The sequence below is a fragment of the Hippopotamus amphibius genome, chromosome 1 (genome assembly GCF_030028045.1).
Source record: "Hippopotamus amphibius kiboko isolate mHipAmp2 chromosome 1, mHipAmp2.hap2, whole genome shotgun sequence".
Taxonomy (NCBI): Eukaryota; Metazoa; Chordata; class Mammalia; order Artiodactyla; family Hippopotamidae; genus Hippopotamus; species Hippopotamus amphibius.
This window is the reverse complement of record NC_080186.1, coordinates 110,581,560-110,589,472: the sequence shown is the minus strand read 5'-3', so window position 1 is coordinate 110,589,472 and position 7,913 is coordinate 110,581,560. Positions and strand designations below refer to the sequence as shown.

The following is a 7,913-nucleotide window of genomic DNA, read 5'->3' as shown; positions in this document are numbered from 1 at the left end:
AAATGCCCATCAACTAGTGAATGGCACCTGAAATGTGGTATATTTACACAGTGGAATTCTACTCAGTAATAAAAAGCAAAGAAACTCAAGCCAGAGCATGGATAAACCTCAGAAACATTGTGCTAAGTGAAAGACGCCAGTCACAAAGCACTACATATTGATTTATTCCATTTATCTGAAATGTCCAGAAAAGAAACTTATGGAGGCAGAAAGCAGATTAATATTGCTTGGGGCTTGAGGGAGGGTTGTCTGAAGCAGGGCTGGAGGGAATCGAAAGCAGTGTTCTGAACCTGGATTATGGTACCTGGGGGTGGGGCAATAAAGGAAAAAAGAAAGCGACAGTCTCAAATGAAAGGGTGGAGGCGTCTGAGATCGGTCCGTGAATACTGCGCGTTGCGGTGCCGTGCAGGTGGTGCACAGAGCCTGATTGCCGACATCCCAGCTTGAGTAAGAGATTCCCCCCACCCGTGTGCATGTCCCTTTATCCTCTGGCAGGTGCCCTGGAATGTACAAGGCAGATGAGTTAGTGAGGGGCAGCCCTCATGGAGTGGTGCCAAGACACAGGGGCACCAGGGTTAAAAACCAGGAGGAAGGAGCGTGCTGGGGATCAGCTGGGCTGGGTGGAGATTCCTGAAGAAGGGCGCTGGGGAGGAACTGAAAGGGCAATTGGGCAGACACGGAAAAGCGGCAGCTGAGACCTCCTTCGATTCTAGGCCGAAGCTCGTCCCTGGGTGGGCTCGAACCACCAACCTTTCGGTTAACAGCCGAACGCGCTAACCGATTGCGCCACAGAGACACAGGGCTGCGAGATCTTGCTGTAACATTCTGGAAACAATGTATTTCCCATCCTTTCCAGCCCCAGCGGAAAACAGAGTAGAATGCCTCTATCTTGTCCAACCTCGCTGGCACCAGAGACACTGAGTCTTGTCACTCGGGAACGTCAGGCCGTAGACACCGAGACCGAATCAGCTGTGGGCTCCGACGAAACAACGCCGGGCCCACGACCATCCTCGCCTGCTCCTGGCCTCCTTAAAAGCATCCCCTCTCCGCAGCATGACTGCAGGCTCTCTCGGGCCAAAGTCTCCCGTTTCCCACTAGTGATCGGCCTCACTCGTCGCGCTCACCGCAAGTCCCCCCTCACCCCACCCCACCTCCAGGTCCGGTGGTCGTGTGGGGGAAAGGACAGCAACCGGCTGTGTCCCCACCGTGCTGCCTCCTCTTGGCGCTTCCAGAGAAGGACTCCACGAGGCACGACCTGGAATTTGCGCACCAGGAAGCCCCTTGCCCGGAGCAGGGCCTGGCGTCCAGCTGGTGCCCAATAAATGTCTGGCTGAGGATGCATTCCGCCGCAGGGGCCGGAGGTGGTGGGTCCACCGAGAATTCTTATGCCACCTCTAAGTTTTTCGTCCTAGAGGAACCTAGAGTTTTCCAATCGGCTGCTCTTCAAAACCTTTCTTCTGGCAGCTGATTTAGAACCAGGTAAAAGTTCTAGAAAGTCCAAGAGGGCACCACCTGGACCAGCTCTGAGCTCCCATCCAAGATGGTGCAGTGGCCTCAGCCTGTGGGTGCAGGTGTCATGTCTGAGAGGGGTGAAGGAGGAAAGCTGCTAAGGTGAGAGACGGTTGGGGTAGGCAACCTCAAGTATGATGGAGAAAGGGAGAGAGAGAGGGAGAGAGATCTGTGGAAGCTGTCTTTCCATTTCCTTAGGTATGCTTTCATCACTTGCAACTATGTTTTGTGGGTTTCAGTGTGCAAGTTTCACCTCCTTGTATATGGAAACAATGTAATTCAATTCATAAATATTACATTCTTTTGGGTGCTATCTTGTTGCAGAAATCGAATCGGTCTGTCGAGAAACCAAGCACCACACTCGGAGAGTTGGAGAACTCAGGTTTATTAAGCCGGCGGCCCCCTTAGCATTTTGGTTGATTGGTTACCTGCTTACTATAGGTTGTGGGCAGTTACAGAGTGGGAGTTGTTGTGGGTCCCTCACAGAGGGTTTCCAAACAGAAACTTGCAGGAGCAAGAGCAGAACATTCCATATTTATCAGAACATCTTAAGGTTACAGTTGATTGCTAGGTCATCTGTTCTTATCTTGGTTGCAGCAAGCAGATTTTACAAAAGCAGAGCAAGCATGAAGTTATTTCTAGCTGATTCCAAACTTCTAATTTTCCTCTTCAATCTTAAATCGAATTGTTTTCTTAATTTCTTTTTCAGATTGTTCACTTCTAATGTATAGATATACAACTGATTTTTGCCTATCTGTACTCTGCCACTATACAGAATTCGTTTGTTGACTGGTAGCCTTGTGTTGTGTGGGTTATTGCGGATTTTTCTATGTATAGGAGCTGGCCATTCACAAAGACGATGACAGACAGGAGAGGTTCCTTGTTTGGGTGGCTGCAGCCCCTGAGCCTTGCTTGTATCAGCCTGCACAGCCTAAGCCAGGGAAATCAAAATCTGCCTGAGCCCTTGTTCTTTGCAAGCCAAAATCCAATCGGCAGGAACACAGCGACCCCTCGAGGCCCCTGCAAGGGGCACTCGGCCCCATGAGGCCAGAAAAGGGTAGATTCTGACCAATCCAGCCAAGTCTCCAGTTAGACAGAGGAGAAGTTTGTTCCTGGAGCCCCAGGCACTCTTCTCAGCGCAGGGGGGACCTGGAGGGGATGCTGACTTCAGGCCTTGGGGGCCTCGGGCGAAGTCTGGGCCGCCTCAGAGCTTGAGTCCCCCAGTGAGGTGTGCGCCGCGTCCCCTCGCCCACATGCTCTGTGGGCAGTAGGGGGCAAGCCACCAAGTCCAAAACGTAGACCCACAGGCTATTGCCGGCGGTGATCAGGCACGGGAAGCCGGTTCTCTGTTAGGATTTGAATTCAGACCCAAGCAGCCAGGCTTCCATCACCGCACCAATCACACCGCGACCACTGTGCTCCACCGGGGGATCCACGGAGCGGTGGTCGGGTCGACGTTAGCACTGGAGGTAAGCAGATGGCTAGAGATGAACCAGTCTCTCTCCCTCTCTCCCTCATACTCCAGATTGCCTATCCCAACCGTCTTTCTACTTTGAAGCTTTCCTCCTTCATCCCTCTCAGACATGACACCTGCACCCGCAGGCTGAGGCCGGCGTACCATCTTACATGGGGAGCTCAGAGCCGGTCCAAGTGGTGCCCTCTTGGACTTTATAGAACTTTTTTACGTTCCTCTAGGACTAAAAACTTAGAGGTGGCATAAGAATTCTCGGTGGACCCACCACCTCCGGCCCCTGCGGCGGAATGCACCCTCAGCCAGACATTTATTGGGCACCTGCTGGATGCCAGGCCCTGTTCCGGGCGAGGGGCTGCCTGGTGCGCAAACTCCAGGTCGTGCCTCGTGGAGTCCTTCTCTGGAAGCGCCAAGAGGAGGCAGCGCGGTGGGGACACAGCCGGTTGCTGTCCTTTCTCCCGCCCGACCACTGGACCTGGAGGTGGGGTGGGGTGAGGGGGGACTTGCGGTGAGCGTGACGAGTAAGGCGGATCACGAGTGGGAAACCGGGGACTTTGGCCCGAGAGAGGCTGCAGTCGTCCCGCGGAGTGGGGGGCGGCCAGGAGCACGCGAGGATGGTCGTGGGCCCGGCGTTGTTTCGTCGGAGCCCGCAGCTGACTCGGGCTCGGTGTCCACGGTCGGACGTTCCTGAGTGACGAGAGTCAATGCCTCTGGTGCCAGCAAGGTTGGACAAGATACAGGCATTTGACTCTATTTTCCGCTGGGTTGGAAAGAACGGGGGAATACATTCTGATTCCAGGATGTTACAACAAAACCCCGCAGCCTTTTGTCTCTGTGGCGCAATCAGGTAGCGAGTTGGGCTGTTAACCGAAAGGTTGGTGGTTCGAGCCCACTGAGGGACGAACTTGGCTTGGCATCTGATTAGCGGGCCCTCAGCCGCCGCTTTTATGCGTCTGCCCTTGCAGTGCCTCCCCCGCGCCCTACTGCCTGAACTCTCCTGGAATCTCCACCCAGCGGATCCCCAGTACACGCGTTCATCCCGGTTTTTAACCCTGGTGCCCAGGTCTCTTGGCACCCCCTGGGGGGCTGCCCTTGCTAAGTCATCCGCCTTGTACATTCCAGGGCAGCTGCCAGAGGATGAAGGCACACGCACACGGATGGGGGGAATCTCTTACTCAAGCTCTGACGTCGGCAATCAGGCTCTGTGCACCACCTGCGCGGCACCCCCAAAGCGGAGTATTCACCGCCTGGTCTCAGGGCGCCTGCACCCTTTCATTTGGGACTGTGGCTTTCGACTTAAAGTGATCTGCAGAGTCAATGCAATTCCTATTCAAATCTGTATCTTCTGAAGTTTGTTACCGAAAAACCCGAACCAACTCTTTGGCCAACCCAATATAACCAAGTCACCTCGTGGTACACCTGAAACTAACACAACACTGTAAATCAACTACACACAAAAAAATTACGTCATGGCCAATTTGGGAGGCAATGAGAAGAAGCCCTCGCTGGGGCCAGGGCACCTGCTGGGGTGTGATGAGGAGGGGACACAGGCTGGATTAGACAACAGTGAGGGCCTCACAAAGCTGCACTGGTGCAGGAGGCAACAGGCAGACCCAAAGATCTCTAAGTGGTGACGCACTGAAAGTGGTGGATAATCTAGCCCTCCAGGAAGAGCACCTACATCTCTAAACATGCCTAGAAAACTGCCATGCCTTGGTCTAAAGAGTACCTTAACTCCTTCCAGCTCCATCCAGAACTGGGGGAGAAAAAGAGATGGAGATGCCTGCATTCCCTCTCAGACATGATTCTCCTCACAGCGGCTGTTTTACAGTGGGCTCAACATGATGACTAAAAATAGCATAATCTGTCCTCAGGCCATTCCTCAAATCCTGGACGTCAGAGGACCCACACCTTTTCGTGGGTAACGCTTCATGACGTCACCACTGCCAGCACTCACTGGGCTGGCACCCCACCACACCGAGCCACAGACCAGGCCTTGACTGGATGACTAGGAAAACAGAATCACAGAAAATCTTTGCATTCCCCTCTGAGGAGCTGGATGGACCTCCTACATTACTGCCAACCCAAGACAAAGTTCAACTCCTTGCAAACGGGGCCCACATTATTTCGACCTGGGTATTTAATACAAGAACTCCCTGGTGGGCGAGCCCCTTCCTTGGTGGCATCTCAGAGCTGTGCTCCGTGCTGGATAAGTGGGTGCTGCCAGGAACCTTTTAGGAAGCTGCCTGTGCACCTAATGAACTCATTAGAAGGGTTTGCTCCTTCCTCTGTACTTAAGTCAACAATTACTGTTGTTTTGCCACCTTCAAAAAAAAATTTGTTTCTTCTGGTCCATTTCTCCATCTGTCTGGAAGGACGTCATCGTTGAGCTGTCAAGGAGAAGAACTACCATGGCTTCCAGTTCTTTGATGAAACCTCAGATGCATGGCCTTCTGGCCAAGCGTCTGCGATTTCATATGGTTGGAGCATTCATTGTCTCCCTGGGAGTTGCAACTTTGTGTAAGTTTGCTGTGGCTGAACCAAGAAAGAAGGCATATGCAGATTTCTACAGAAATTATGATTCCATGAAAGATTTTGAGGAGATGAGGAAGGCTGGTATCTTTCAGAGTGCAAAGTGATTTTGGAATATAAAGGCAGACTGTTCCTGAAGGAGCATTCTAAGTGCCATATAATTTCTTTGGGTTGAGTTTCATGGAAGTTTGGCACTTACCTGTATTCCTGAACTGTGAAACTGTGAACTATGAATATCTGGGCTAAGGAATAGTTTCTCTTGATAAATAAATGATTTTAAAAAACTTTTGTTTTCTGCATTTTCTAATTGCTCGCTGTTAATCCCTTGCAGTATGTTGTAGTTTTCATCCCTCTTATTATTATTATTTTTTTAATCTCTTGAAGTTCATTTGGGTCTTTTTTATGTTTCCCATGTGTCTACTGAACTGTTTGAAGTTACGGAATACAGTTGGAATAAATGTTTTAATGTCCTTCTCTGGTGTCAGCTCTGGGTCGTTTGCACATGATCGGTGTGTCTCTGCATTATGGGTCATTTGCCCTGCCTGTTTGGATACCTCCGAATCTCTGATGGAATGCCAGATAGTGTGAATGTTGCCTTGTTGGATGATGGAGAGTTGTGTGTTCCTGTAAACATTGGGCTTTCTTCAGGGATGCATTCAAGTTACTTGCAAACAGTTTGATCCTTTCAGGTCGTGCTTTGATGATTCACTAAGTGGTTCTGAGCAGCACTCAGTTTATGGCTAACTAGTTGCCCTCCTGAGGCAAGACATTCCTGAGTACTCCACCCCACGCCTTCATGAATTGAGAGGTTTTGTCTGTCTGTTTTGTTTTGTTTTCTTCCTTGCAGTCTATCTGTTGGGGACAAGCACTATCTGTGTGAGTGCCAGGCACTGTTCTCTGATCCTGTCAAAGCTCTCCCCCTGACCTTGGGGAGTTTCCTGCCAGGGCTGCACTGATCAGTACTGTGCTGCACGCAGGAGGGATCTCCTCTGTAGTTCTCTCTGATTTACTTTCAGCATCTCTCTCCCCTCTGGGAGTCTGTTCTGTGGACCCTAGCTCCTTTGGCCTCCCTGGACTTCAGGTTCAGTGTCCTCAACTCAGCAAGGTCCACCGGGCTCCTTTTCAGTTTGCCCTGGAGTGCCTTGCTTGGAAACTCTCTGCAGACAGTAAATTGGAGCCATTGTTTCCCACCACCTCTCCAGAACCACGCACTGTCCTTTTTCACCTGATGCCCCAGTCTCTTCAAAGTCTTTGTTTCACGTTTTCTGTTGTTGTTGGCAGGAGGATAAACCGAGGTCGTTATGAGTGTGTATGGTGGGCCACCCCTACTTTGAAGTCCAAGTTGGAAACACCGGTGAAGATTGTGCAAGATTTTTGCAGGGTATAGAACAGAGCTCCACAGTCAGAATGAAATCCTGAAGTAGGAAAACCCCTTGAATCTTAAATCTGCAGAGAAACTTATATCTGCAGTGGTAGCAAAAGCCTGTGTTTGGTTTGTGCAGGGAAAGAAAGAACCTGGCTAGGCATTGGCCGTGATGCAGACCTCCCAGTTTTCATTGAAGCATTACTGGTTTATCTACCACCTTTACCCAATGCGCTAGAAAAAAAGATTAAAAAAAAAAATGCAAAACTCTGGGATAAGCGAGAAGGTCACAGTTCTTGCTCAATCGGTTTTCCACCCACTATCCCAGTTGCTTGGATTTATCTGTCATTTTGTACTCATTGCCAGGGGAGAGCGCGAACGCAGTCCCCCACTACTACAAATTTCGCAGTCGAGTTTCCCGCATTTGGGGAAATCGCAGAGGTCAGCACACCCCCGGTGCAATGGGTGAGCCTCGCCCTGGGGAAACCACCTTCGTGATCATGGTATCTCCCCTGCCAGGTAAGTATGAACGTTTCGCTCCCCGTCCCCGCACAGCCTTAGGCTCTTCCACTGTACACACACGCTCACTTTGCCACAACCCCCACCCCAGCCCCTCCACCACCCCCCGCACCCCCTCCTCTTCCACGCCCCTCCAAACAACTCTCCTAAGAAAATCTGAGCTACATCTCCGGAAAACTTCCACAGCCCGGGGAGTGGCTGGCCGGGAATGGCACCCCTGCACTGCAAGATTTACATAAGCCAAGCCCCATCCCTGACCTCTAAGGCGGCTCCCCTCCTCCCACCCACGCCGGGTCCCTGGGCCGTCATCTCCCCTCCCACCCCTGCCCAGACGACCAATGGGCGCATCGGCTGCCGAAAGGGGACGTGACGTCGTGATTTCCGCCCACGTAGGTAACGGACCTCTAAGCTTTCATCTGAAATGCTGGCAGGTTCTGCCAGCCTCCTGGCATTCTTCCCTTCTGTCTTGCGTTACACACCAAGGAAATGAATTCTGGCATCGTGTGTTACTGACCCAAA

At 51.6% G+C, this 7,913-nt stretch overlaps 3 non-coding genes across 3 annotated transcripts; 1 reads left to right on the top strand and 2 right to left on the bottom strand.

The window, feature by feature from the left end:
- Positions 1-722: 722 nt before the first annotated feature.
- TRNAN-GUU (transfer RNA asparagine (anticodon GUU)) lies at positions 723-796 on the bottom strand. The gene has a single exon. It is a non-coding gene; the product is annotated as a tRNA-Asn (tRNA).
- A 3,012-nt stretch (positions 797-3,808) lies between these two features.
- Positions 3,809-3,882, top strand: TRNAN-GUU (transfer RNA asparagine (anticodon GUU)). Its single transcript has one exon. It is a non-coding gene; the product is annotated as a tRNA-Asn (tRNA).
- A 3,356-nt stretch (positions 3,883-7,238) lies between these two features.
- On the bottom strand, positions 7,239-7,402 carry LOC130842561 (U1 spliceosomal RNA). Its single transcript, XR_009050471.1, has one exon. It is a non-coding gene; the product is annotated as a U1 spliceosomal RNA (small nuclear RNA).
- Between the last annotated feature and the right edge of the window lie 511 nt (positions 7,403-7,913).